The 14,098-nt window shown below is 32.0% G+C and overlaps 1 long non-coding RNA gene across 3 annotated transcripts in view; it reads left to right on the forward strand.

Moving 5' to 3' along the window:
* Positions 1-5,738: 5,738 nt before the first annotated feature.
* LOC114657785 (uncharacterized) overlaps positions 5,739-14,098 on the forward strand; it is a 62,143-nt gene continuing 53,783 nt past the window's right edge. Inside the window, exons 1-2 of one of the 3 annotated variants that reach the window (XR_007935883.1) lie at positions 5,739-5,978; positions 12,021-12,123. This is a non-coding gene — a long non-coding RNA (uncharacterized LOC114657785). The remainder of the gene's footprint in view (positions 5,979-12,020; positions 12,124-14,098) is intronic. The other 2 variants (XR_007935884.1, XR_003717258.2) reach the window with 2 other exon arrangements.

Here is a 14,098-nt window from a genome sequence, read left to right on the forward strand (position 1 = left end):
ATGATCACAATGTATTTATTTGTCTGCTTTTAATCAAAATATATTTTTTCGTCCGGCGTTTTATTCTAAAATTTTGTCTGGTGAAATTTTGATTTCACCGTGTAGATAGTCGTTTAATGGGTAAAATTAATTTGAAAGACCAGTTTATAAATTACATTTTAAGCAGCAATCTTAAATTGCTTTCAAAATCAGTTTAATACAAAGAGGTTTTCACGGCTGCCTCCAAGAAGCATTAAAATACAGGTATGGGATATGGTCCACAAGATAGCAAATATATTTTTTCATTTTAAATGTCATTTTTGCAACAGTTATATTGATATGTAAATGTTACTGTACAAAATAATCCATATACAACAAGTTTGTTTACTTTTTTCTGTGGAAAGGCGCTATAACATATCATTTTTTACACGGTTGTAGTATTATCGGAATCTTCGTCGTCAACGTCATTACAAGAAAGCAATAGTTAAATCAATTAGCTGTAATAACATCATTTTAACATAACAAACTTTTAACATACGTATATTGTTGTTTCTGTTTATATTTTAAGATTAGGCACAAATCATGATTTACTTGATAATAATAAATGACCTTCAAGGCGGGAGTATTTCGTATCTGGCGGATAATGTGATTTGTCTTTTTACTCATTGCACAAGTTTAGCTACTTTTCAAGTTTTTAAGCAATGGTGTAATAGGTCTGTAACTGCAGTTAGTGCAACTGCCTTAGAAAGTACAGAAACATCACTTTAACATGTGTACACTACGAAAAAATGAATTAAGGACATCAACATTTTTATATAAAATATTCGAATATTTTATTCTGAAATCTATGTAGCCGTGCTCTGGTTAGATTTAATTATATAAGTATTCGTCAAAATAATAATTTAATGTCAATAATGGTTCTAATGTGCCAAATTAAAAATACATTCTACGAAAACAATTATTATGAAGCAGTGATGCTTATGGTTGAACTGTATGAAAGAGACCCCAAAACAATACTTTTTACAATTTTGGTGAAATAGTTTGTCATCAAAAAGACCTTTTTCCAGGCACTTGAGTCAGTGTTCTTACACAGGAATGACATTGCTAAATTACTCCATTGCCAAAAGAAAAATATTATAAATGTTCCTGTCTAACCCCACCAATCAGGAACAGTTCTACAACGTGAGATAATATCAGTTTTCCCCAAAGTGTCCGCAGAGGACGCGTAATTTTACATCGTAAATTAATCATATTTGTGGTATCCGATAAAATATTCACACATGATAATTACTACCTATACGGTCCTACGTTGTGCTACTTAGCATTAAAAAATCTTTTAAGTCTTACTCCTTTTCAGCAACCCATTTCCTATTTACGACTTATTCTGAACAGAAGCAAATCCTCTTGGGGTTTGTGTTAGTAGTGCATTTCTTGCACTCCTCTCTCTCCAGCTCTCTCACGCTTTTTTATTTTACTTTTCCGTGTTTGCATTTGTTACTGTTTAACTCTATGAAGGTGTATGATGGCACGTGCTGGAAATGGCGCTATATAAAATAAAGCTTGATTTCCTAATTGATTCATTGATTGACATTGAATTGCTATAGAAACTCGTCAACAACACCTTAGCACGCTGAAAACAAGGACAGCGACTGAGAACACATGTAATGAAAACGTATTGCGTTACGTGTGCACTTGATTCTGTTTTTAAATTAAACAGATTTATAACTGCGCATGAATAATCAATACACAGTTGTAGAAAATAAGAGAATATGTTAAAAGTGGACTGACGCCGAAACCAAACACCTTAGATTACATGTTCACTTGGACACAGGCAGATCTATTGTGTTCCTTACTTTACTCCTGCATCTAACGAGAGGTACAGTTCATTTTAAAAATATACGCCAAGCATCACCAAAAACGTAAGTGTCGATTTGTAAAGCAAGCATGCCATGGTTTTTGTAGCCACCCTTATTAAATAAAGAAACTCGCTGATTTTTTTGGTAAAATAATTTGAAATCATATGCAATTTCTCTTAACATCATTATTTAAAAATTTTGTATTTGCTTTTTTGCGAATGTTCGCAGAAGTTAGCAAAATAAAATTTCTGTCTACTAAGTTTTTGAAAATCTGTTGGTTGGTCCTTTTTATAGATAGATAGATAGATAGATTTATAGATAGATAGATAGATAGATAGATAGATAGATAGATAGATAGATAGATAGATAGATAGATAGATAGATAGATAGATAGATAGATAGATAGATAGATACTGAAAGGTTTATTAGTGTTCTCCTTGTTCCTTCTTGCTAATATTATATACAAAATGTTTGTCCGTTATAGATGCCCTGAATTTACCTTTACATATTTAAATTTAAATTGTGATATACAAAACTAATGTCGTTAAACTAGAAGATGTCCAAATCCAAACCATGTATTAGTAATAGAGTAACAATTAAAGCATTGATCTCTGCGTTCATTTCGGACGCAACAAAACGCCGCACTATAAAATTTGCTTATTTAAAAGAGTCAAAAATTTTGTCTGAATCTGAATATAAACTGCGGCGGCGACAGAAGCAAACGTCTTCAGAGTTTGTATCATCTTTTCAACGATAACATTTTTCATACAGTTTTGTGTTATTGGCTACAGTTATTATGTTTAAGACTTATAGGGGTTAATCATTGCGACCGTTTTGAGCAGCTTTGTATTCTCTAGAGAGCCTCTGCAATAGACTCCTCTGTCAAGAGGTAGGGTCAGCTCTGCTCTGCCTGGGTTTGGTGAGCTATAGGATAACAGTTCTTTGAGACTGAGATGCCAAGCATTTATTTTGCAATCTGTAGATGATTTTTATTATAAGATAGATAGATAGATAGATAGATAGATAGATAGATAGATAGATAGATAGATAGATAGATAGATAGATAGATAGATAGATAGATAGATAGATAGATAGATAGATAGATAGATAGATAGATAGATAGATAGATAGATAGATAGATAGATGTGAATGGTGGTGGGGGTATGGTGTGTATAAAGTTCTTTGCTATGTTTGCCAGCATCACACAGCAGGTAAATTGCAAACATTATTGTAATACTTAAAAAAAAAGCACAGTACAGTCATGCAAGGGCACAAAAGAAGACTTACTTCTGGTATGATGATGATCTCAAAAGACTTCAAAAAGGTATACAAATAACATCATTATAAACAAGAATAAACATGGAACTGGAGGCTAATGTTGTGAGACTGTACCCAAGAGGGACTGGATTATGCTGCCGCAGACACCTGCTTACAAAGAGATTAGAGCACACTTATTTTCGCTGCACTAAATTTAAGCATTGGGCCAGGGTTGGGGAAGGACATGGCAAAAGAAAAAACAAATTCAGATTTGTTACTTTGACACACACACACACACACATATATATATATGTTATTCTACAACACAAACAGTTTCTAATGCAACAGTGTAAAGAGGGCAAGTGCACACAGCCAACATAATCTAAGAAAATATACATATGCAGTATTTTATATTATTTAAGAAAGATGAATGCAGAGCCTTGCATATTGGTTTTAATATTGTGCTGCTTGATCACCAAATAGCTTAGTTTGGAGGCCATGTGCTGACCACCTCTCTTCCCTGCCTGTTACTAGGGCATCGAGCTCCCTGGCCTCAAATCACAAGGGAGTGGGTAATTTAAGCCCTGCTTGATGTAACCTATACATCACTGTCTTCAGAACCAGCTTCAAAATTAAAGTCTGATCTACAAAGTTAAACAAAAATGAGATAAAAATTGGCAGAGGTCAAAGAGGGTCGGGCTAGTCAAAACACAAGATAGTCTTTTGCTTCTTTTGATTTATGTGATTGTGAACATAGAAAAATTAATATATTAACCCACCTCCTTTACGCTTAAGTATTTTTATATTACTGTCCTTATCTTTTCTCAAATTTCAGTTGTATGCTGTAAATAGTTACAGTAAGTAGCCTACTTGTAAACAATATGTCTGGAAGTGTTAATAATAACACATTATTATTACAATAATAATAATAATTTGTTTTTATTAATTATTATGAGACAATTTAGCTGAATAATTTGGATTCATTTTTAAGATAAGCCTAAATGTAATATCTGTTTGCATTCCACGCCAAATATGTATGTCTTATGAAGTTTTACTACATAACCTCATTATCATTTTATCACTTGTTAATGCATTTTTAATACCATTGGTCACCTTATTTACCCCAAATATTCTTTATATGCATTAACATTTAAATTATTCTCCTCAGCTCTGAAGTGAAAAAGAGGGTTAGAAAAATGGATGGATTCATAAATTTCACTTTTAATAGCTATCATCATTATAATAAAAATGTATACATTCTACTGATTATACTAGTACCAATCCTTCTTCCCAATATTATTTTGATATTGTGCATAATTTTAAGGTGAGAGGAATGCTTTGTATTAGGCTTTAAAAAGATGTACAATAATCAATTTAGTAATTTTATTAGCATCATTTGCTGAAATAGTAAACATATAATAATCATGTTTTCCTTGTAGAAGATCTTACTGTAGATTAATTGTTCATTATTTTCAGTTAAAAATCTATATCTGAAGACATCATACTATTGTTACTTCTACTTGAATTAAAGAGAAACCTTAAAAACACTGCAAAATTGTGTTGTGTAAGTACTCACCAAAAGTTCACATTTTCATACTTGATTAATAGTATACTGTAATCAGAACTAGTTTCTGGAATGAACTTTGCTAGCAGCATCTTATAACAGTAATACAGCTTTTAATGAGCAACAGCTGTCATTGTGGTTTCCGCAGCTCTAATGATACTTGTATTTTGTGGAGAAATGATAAGTGGAACAAATGTTTACCTAGATATGAAACAGACGAACAATTGTGGAAAAGGAATAAGGAAGAAAGTGCCAGAATCTAATAGTTAACATCTTCTAGAAAGGCACAAAGAAAATTGCTATGAGCTAGTCATAGCTAGTGCATTGCAAGATAACCAGTAAAATGATTTTGGGAATCTTCACATCAATCAGTTTTTTCTTTTACTAAGGAGGTGAACTGACGTGGTCATACACTGTTTTAAAACTAACAGCATGTCACCATAGTATGTAAGGTATATGTTTACTGATCATTTAGTACAATTAAATGCTTATTTGAACAAGAATAATTTGTGTCAAACTAATTGTAATTACTCATTAGCTGATTTAATAAAAGTCCATTTTCATTAGCACTTCCATTATTAAAATGAAAACAATTAGTAGCACTTTATGTGCTACGGATCAGACATCATCTGAATTACTTGATGTTTTGTTGTTCACAGCAGTGCAACAGCAGTTCTATCCCTGTCTTGCTTACCTAACTATTAAACAGGTTTCTTAACGCGACTCAACCAAATGTGAAAAAAAGAAAAAAAAAATTATGGAGGAACCATACCTTTCATATGCAACTCCAGCTGTGATCAATTAAAGTCATCCCTAACAAGTCGCTAAACAATCAGTAATAATATAACACCATTTATTTTCTTAGAAGGACAAAAGCAGGAGGGAAGAAATGGTGATTAAAATAGAGTTAAGACAGAATTTAAGAAAAATGTACACTATTTTGACAACAAAAAAGGTATGTAGTACGTAATAAACTATTGGAATGTAAACTTTGCCTGCATACATACTGTATTATGCTAAAGCTCATTTAAAATAGTTAAACTGCTAAAGTATCACATTTAACAAATGATGAAGTAAAACACATTTTTATCATATCTCCTAATAACATTTGACATACAGCATACTGTATTTTGTCTGTAAACCTGTGATTATATTAGCTACACTGAGTTATTTTTTTGTTTTCCTTCATACTTTCAGTTCTTAACTTCACCTGAAGATTCTTTCCAATATACCAACGGAAAGACATTTAAAAATGGAAAAAAAAATGGAATCTGCTTTTAGATGAAGATAAGAGAATGTCCACTCTGTCATTGTTTTCACAGGTTAGTACAGGATAGGCAATGATGATTGGTGTAAGTTTCTGATATCTCTGTTTTTCTCTTTATCTATCTGAAGAAACTATCATCATGTTAGGTGTCTAATCTGATATAAATTTGATTAGATTAAATTCAGATTAGATAGATGTATCTGTATACAAAATAGGCAATGATGTTTGGTATTAGTAATTGCTATCTATCTATCTATCTATCTATCTATCTATCTATCTATCTATCTATCTATCTATCTATCTATCTATCTATCTATCTATCTATTGTATATGCTAAATATACTGGAGTTGTTCTCTGAGTACCTAAATATACTGGAGTTGTTCTCTGAGTATTGTTCACAAGTTCGCTGGTAATGGAAGTGTAGAAACAGGAGTATTGGGTATATTAGGAAAGCTGACTTATGTTTTCTGTTATTTAAACTTAACTTATGAAATAACTTTTGTGTAACAAATACTATTACTGCCAATAATAATATTAATAATAATACTTAAGTGTAGTACAATAAAAATGGTAGTCTGGTACAAGTTTCTTGTTTAAACTTCCCTCTTTTTTGCTTAGTAAAATACTATAGGTTTTAAATCATTTGTTATTTTATGTACACAATTTAATAATGACACAGGCTGTTTTTAGTTGCTGTAAATGTGAATTTACTAATGCATGATCTACAGACTTTCTGGCCTTTTATATTTGCATGTTATTTGCTATCTGTGTTCAATACTATTCTATGTGTTCAACATTATTATAAGCACATTTGTTGTTAACAAAAGATTAGGAACAGAAAAATCTGGTTCCTAATGGTTTTGTAACAGTGTTCTTTATTTTACAAATATAACCAGATCAAAAACAACAAACTTAATGCCTGTAATATTCTAGAGTGCAACATAGTTTTCCAATATTATCAATTTTCACACCTTTCTTCTTCAATCTCTGCTCAGAGGTTAAGTACATGGCTTTTCCACTACACTGGCAGTTCCATAGCCCATACTGTATAGCTGTATTTATTTTATGGACTAATCATCATTGTCAGAACAAATAGAATTTGTGATATACTTCTACTGGCATTCCACACTAAACAGATAGTGTAACACATATATTGCAAGCGCACAAACATTTACCAGTTAGTGGATGCTTATGTGATTCATAAGCACCAAGAGGTTTTCAGAGTCGCCCACTTGCAGACCATGTATGTTCTATGTTCTGGCCTTGTTATGTATTTTGTGTTTTGTGACATGCATTATTGGCCAAATTTTGATAACAGCAAACATAATATTAAGTATCTGCCTGTTGAAAATATTTTCTGCTAAGCTTTACATGATTTAGCAGCCATTAATAAAACATGTGTAATTTTAAAAATTATTCACTATATTTCTAACACAATAGTAATTATTCTTAATAAATGCTAAATTATACAAGTCTTTTTTCCCTGTCATTTTATTATTCATCCTTTTTGTCAATTTTGTGTAGATATTAAAAAAAGTTTTTAAAAATAAATTATTTGATTAAAAGAATTTTCATACATAAATATAACATTATCAGACCTCTTTAATCTAATTACGGGTTGCAGTAGAACTTTATAATTATGTTGTTATAAATTCCTAAATTATATTTACTTAAGTCTAAATTTAAATGTGCTTATGTACAGTATGTACTGAATACTATATTTTCTAATATATACATTGCCTCACACTGCAGACATATCTATTTCTCTAAATTATATTTAATTATGTACAAATTATCAAACAGATCAAGCAGTTTGTAAAGGTGTACTGAAAATTTGTCACTTTAAATGTTTTCACTTTAGTACATACATTACACTAATAATTATGGCATAAAGAATATCTGATGAATTTGTTAAATGCAGTGTCAGTTTTTAGAAGTGGTCTTTCAGCCTTTTTTGCAAACAATATAAAGCATTAAACCAGAAAATATCATATTTAAGGTTATTATATGATGAATACAACTGTTGGGTGCATATTATATAGTGTGTAACACAGATTCGTTATCTTAAAGTTCATGGCCCCCATTCAAACTTGATTGCAGCTTTTCTACTTTTGTGATCTGTGGGTTAGTTGCAGTCTATCCTGGCCTCATCTCTTGCAAGGCATTATACAACCCTGGGAAAAACAGCAATCACACATTTGTTTACAGTTCAAAGTAGTATTACGGTAAATGCATTTAAATATGTTTAAATACATTTAATGAACAGACATTATATATATCTTAGCATGTCCAAACACCTCTGATGATGCTAATAATGGCACTGAGTTAACTTCCTACACTGTGGCAGCAATCAATATAATGTGTATATTTTAACAAACTACATGATCATCATAAAATAATTCAGAAAGGTTTGTTACTTGGTGTGAACACATGTCTTTTTTTTCATGTTTTTGTTTTTATATATACATCTTTTTATGGATGTACAGTATATGTGTCACCTGTACATTTTGGGAAGCTGCTCAAAGAAACATGATTCAAGACCATTGGAGGGAAATAACAATATGTAATACTGTCATATATTAAAATACATTAGCTTTTAGCTAAATAGAAACAAACAAAGTATTTAGTGTTTCTTATTTGTTATTCATTGTTTGAATTTGAAATTTAGGAAGTGTGAGTACAACAGTTTGACATATGAGGAAATGCAAAATTTGGCATGGAAGGTAGAAGGGTTATGGATATGAAACAGATTTTGCTGCTAAGTTGAAGTATTTAAATAAAATGTCCCCACTAATATAGCCACTCCTAAACAAAATGTCTTACCTCTTTGTCCCTCCCCAATGGGTTTACAAACACAGTCACTATATATGGTTAGAGTTACACAGACATGATGTCACAAGCCGCAAATCACAATTAAAGTGATTTTATACTAAAATTGAGGCAACTTGTTTAAGTTTATTTGATATAACCATCAGCATAGTATTAAATGAATGACAGCACCCAGATTGTGCAATACTTACTTCTTGGTCTAGATACTGTAATATGATGATGATTAGAAGAATTTGTAACTATTGCTTAATTGCTAATGAACAATCAATTCCTATTTCACAATTTTCTTATAATACATTCACCATTTTAGAAGCCATAGAAGGAAATTCATTACTTATTCAGTTTGGCATTCATTTTCTATTGCTCTTTTTGCTAGCCAGGCTGTAGATTAACTAAATCTTATCATAGCTGCAATGAGATCAAGCCAAGAATTAGTGCTGGTTGACTCTCTAAGAAAAGTACGTTTCTGTAAAGATTGACAAATTCTGGGATTGAACAGAATGAGATTTCATGAAAGATTTTAGAAGTGAGAAATGATGCTGTTGTGAGAACAATGAAAAAACTATAGCAACAATTGATCAATGAATAAATGCAGTTTTCAAAGTGACGTACAAAATGTGAATATACAGGTGTTAAACACTGAGATCATCAAAATTATTCAGACTTTTAAGGTAGCATTTTCTGCTGTGCCTAGATTTAAGATATAGTTATTTAAAAAATAAAAACATTTGCTTGTAGTGTTTCGAATAAAAACACAGTTTATGAACAAAGAAGATGAAATGTTGGATTAGATCAGAAGGAATTTAATCATTTCAGTTGTTTCCCTTTTACAGCAATACATTTCTGTTTTAAATATTTCTAAGCACTCACCCTATAAATATGAGCAGAAAAACCCCAGTAATTTATATATTCTGTTTATGAAGAAAGCATAATTTGTTTACTTTCTTTCACTATGTATTTGCACATGTGTTTAGGTCTATGTCTGTCACATCACGGGGTATTTATATTTGTAACACCTGTCAAGTCTGCCAGTATTTAGCTGTCTATTAACACATTTATAGGTAATATATTCTGTTTAAAATATACAGTATGTAGTGTTTTGCCAATAATCTACTGCTCACTCCCTCCATGCAGCCATAAAAGGAAATTAAACATATACACAAAAGAAAAAAAAAGGTTGCAGGTTATCTAGCAACACATAGGAAGAGTTATGCATTATGCATATATATGTGAAACAGATGCTAAATTTTAAAAGCTAGCTTTGTAAACTTATGTAAAGAAAGGTATTTTTATTGGTTTACATAACTTAAGCTTCAGGTAGGTTGTGATTAAAGTTTGGGTCTTTTGCACTACAGCAAGCATCCAGCACAACATAATATATGAGATTATATTAATAAATTTCAGATTTTCTTTTACATTTCCACAGATAAGTAGCTTGTGAGTGTAAGAAACTGGATCTTCTGACTCAAAAAAACTAGATACTTTTAATTAAACTGAAAATGTATTCTTGCAGATTTCCTTAAGTGTGAAACCATTTGAGATGCACTGGTAGATGGATATTTTTTATTTTTAATAACATAACATTAAGTACAGTCAGGATTGTTTTTAACATTGCCATCTTATTGATCCACTGTCCTGGGAGTTTGAATCCTTTGGCTAGTTGCTTGTTTTGTACAGTTTACACTTTTTTCAGTGTCTGCTTGGGGGATTCTGTTATTTGAATGCACATCCCAAAGATGATTTTAATTGGTAACGATAAATTAACCCTGTAAGATTATGTGTTATGTGAGAGCACGAGTGGGCCTGGTGATGGATTAGTGTTTAATCTGGGGTTGCTTCTTGCCTTGTAACTAAGGTTGCCAGGCTGGGCTCTGTTCATCATGACCCTGAAATAGATTGGGGGGGTGTTGAAAATGGTATGTTAGGTTAAATCTTCTTTAGATTGAAATGAATTACTCAGCTCATATAATGACACTATATAAACACATAGGATTAAGGTGAATGCATCGGGGGCAAAACAAATATAATAAAGTAATGTTAAGACTTGGGTGACATGTTGGTTGCATGGTTGATATTGCTGCTTCAGAAGCTCCAATAGTCATTGGCCCAATCACTTTCTACATGGAGTTTTTAGGCCTTCTCCTTATCTATGCAACATTGCTTTCCTCCAATATTCCAAAGACACAAATGTTAGATTATTGAAGGACTCAAAATTGCCTTAGCATGAGTGAATGTGAGTTTATGCATGAGAGTGCCGTGTCATAGACTGGCACAACTTCCTCTTTTTTTTGCATCATTTCTAAAGTTGCATGCTTTGGCTCCTCATTACCCCGAATGTATTACATTAGTAAGAATGACTGACCTTTGAAACAGTTTGTAATTATTATTAAATACATAGCCATCACCATTACCTAAGATGGCTTACTGGACCAGGTTACAATACATTTGTAGCAAGACAGAATATGTAAGACAGTGATTGTCAAACAAGATCTGAACCAGCAGGCTTATGGTTTAAATTGCCAAGTCTTAGCTGCTACCCCAGATTGTCTATTATGTTTTCTAGTGTGAACATATTATAGACCTCTGTTTTACACTAATCAAGTTATTTAGTCTATATCTGCTTACAAGCAGAAGCAACAATAAAATATTAATTAAATCTGAAAAAATATTACCCCACAAAAATGCAAAATTCTGATATTGTTTAATTCTGATCAAATAGCAAGTTATACAATGTACAGAGATAACACAATCACAAAGTGGTTAGGACTGCTGCCTCACAGATCCAAAGTCCTGTGTCTGAATCCCAGCAGTTCTGTGTAGGTCTTTCTACTATGTCCCCAAACCTATTGGTTGGAGCAACTGGTTCTGTGGACGTTGCAATGGACTGGTGTCCAATCCGGAAGTGATTTATTCCAAAACTGCTAGGACCACCACACAGTGTCAAACTAGATTAAGCTGGTTTAATGTTACAGTATGTTATTATAAACCACATAACAGAATTTTAACTCAGTCATGGACACACCTAAACAAACAAGGACTGTGAATAAACTGACATACAGCTGTGTCAAATGTTAACAACAGATGTTTACAACAGATGGACTGAACATATGAAGGGAGTGGAAGCATACTGTAAATCTGTATTTTACATAGACATCCATTATGTAATATTTCTTATTTTGATATGTATCTGAACTTGTACTATTACTCCTTTGCTATATTTCATACAATATGCTCTTTAATTGATTTCCCATTCATATCATCCTTTAGAAAGTTCTCATAGACTGGAATTGCATTCATGGAAGGCACCTTCCTTTTGCTCACTGGGATCAACCATACGCACCATCTTTTTCTGATCCCATAGACTAAGCAGGTAATGAAAACAGATGGATAGCTAATTGATGAAATTGTTTTATATGTTACATATGTTGATAATGTTGTTATTAAGAAACTAGCCACGGTACCTGATGAAGACAGGAAATAGAATAATTTTTTAAATTTTTCTATATCTCGCCCTACATGTACATTTAGCACCTTTCCTCTGTAATTGCGTGTGTGAACTTTTCTTAACCAGCGCTTCCTCTCTTGAGCACTTTCCTGTAAAGCTTTCTTCTCAGACTCTCATTATTTCTGAGGCATCTTTTTCACCTCCTTTCCAGATTTATACTTGCCATCTTTGAAGGCAATTCTCTCAACATGCCTCATGTGCATTTACTCCTCCTCATGAGTCTCACACTTTCACTTCCTCTTTCATCGCATCTTCACAGCCAAACTGGCCAATCATACTGTACCAAAGCTATACTCACCAATCAGATTGCTCAGAGAGACTGGAGAAACAAATTTTAGTGTTGACCTTAGTATGTTATGAATGTGCATAAACAAAGAAATATTATTTTGCAGTACCTGCTTTTGAAAGATAAGGAGGAATATTTTTGACAAATTAAAAATAAATAGATAAATAAATATATAAACAAAATTTGCAAATAAATGAATGCATTGTGAAATGTGTTAATAAATAAATAAAAACACAATAACATATGAACATAAATAATTGAATGTTTCACTAAATATGTGTTTATTGCTTATTTATTTATGTATTTGTTTAAGCATTTCTTCATTTCAGTGATGCCACATGCAATATGAAATATGTCTTAAAATGCATACTGTCATTTTCACCCATTTAATTTAAGAAGGTGGGCTCTAGTGACTATTACTTTTTGATTGATGAATCATTAGTGGAGTGGACACTCACAGTCACAACTTTGCATATGCCTATGACCCAAGCGATTTCCAAGGCAAGCAAAAGATATGCTCAAAGTTGTGACTATGTGAGTCCATAACAGATATCAGTACATAAAAAAATGTTGATCAGCATTACTGCATGAAGTGACAACTTTAATTCAAGAAGCCTTGAATTTATCAACTTCTCATAAGTCAGAATCTTAATTGTCTGCCTATTAAGGTAGCACTTGATGGTTAAAGATTTACATGCACTCTGCTGAAGATGCACTGATCAAAAAACAGTACTTGCTCTACCACCTCAACGGATGAAAATGACAGTTTGCATTTCAAAGCATATTTCATGTTGTACGATGTGTCAATGATAAAGAGGAATATAAGAAGATTAAGAAATGAATAAAAACATAAAGAACAACAAAAATATTTTTCATGACACATTGAATTATTTATGCTCACATTTCATTGTGTTTTTATTTATGTAATGCCATATTTATATATTTATCTTATTTTTTCTGAAATATTTCTCCATAGAAAAGCTAATCATCTCATAGCAATGGTGTAAACAGTGCCTCAAGGTGATGAGCATTCTTCTATTCCAGAAACATTTCTCAAATACTCTTTCTTGCTTTATGAGCCAAATGTTTCTTTAAAAGATACCAACAAAGGAGCTAATTTTCTTTGACATTCTAAGACAGATTGGAGTCTCACTTATGACAAGCTTCTACTTCTGTTTCATTACTTGAAGCATATGTGTCATCTGCCTCTGATCCTGTACTTAATTAAAGAACTATTGATAATGTTTAGGATGTAATGGTGGGACAGTCGTTTGAGATGTTGCTTCACATAGTACACATGACAATAAAGAATTGAAATTGAAATATTCCTTGATAAGTTTGTGCATTCTCCTATGTAGGGTTTTTCCAGTGTGAAAATACAGGGCAATTTTGTGGCACTGCTGATCCACAAAATGAGCCAAATATACCAAAGACATAAAATAATGATGGGGTTTATTATACCAAGAATACACCCAAGAGATGGTTTCCCAAAACTACTGAATAAACAAAACAAAATCAAAACCCTGTTGCCTTTCTACTGTAGGCTTAACTACA

Source organism: Erpetoichthys calabaricus, chromosome 9 (assembly GCF_900747795.2).
Source record: "Erpetoichthys calabaricus chromosome 9, fErpCal1.3, whole genome shotgun sequence".
NCBI lineage: Eukaryota > Metazoa > Chordata > Cladistia > Polypteriformes > Polypteridae > Erpetoichthys > Erpetoichthys calabaricus.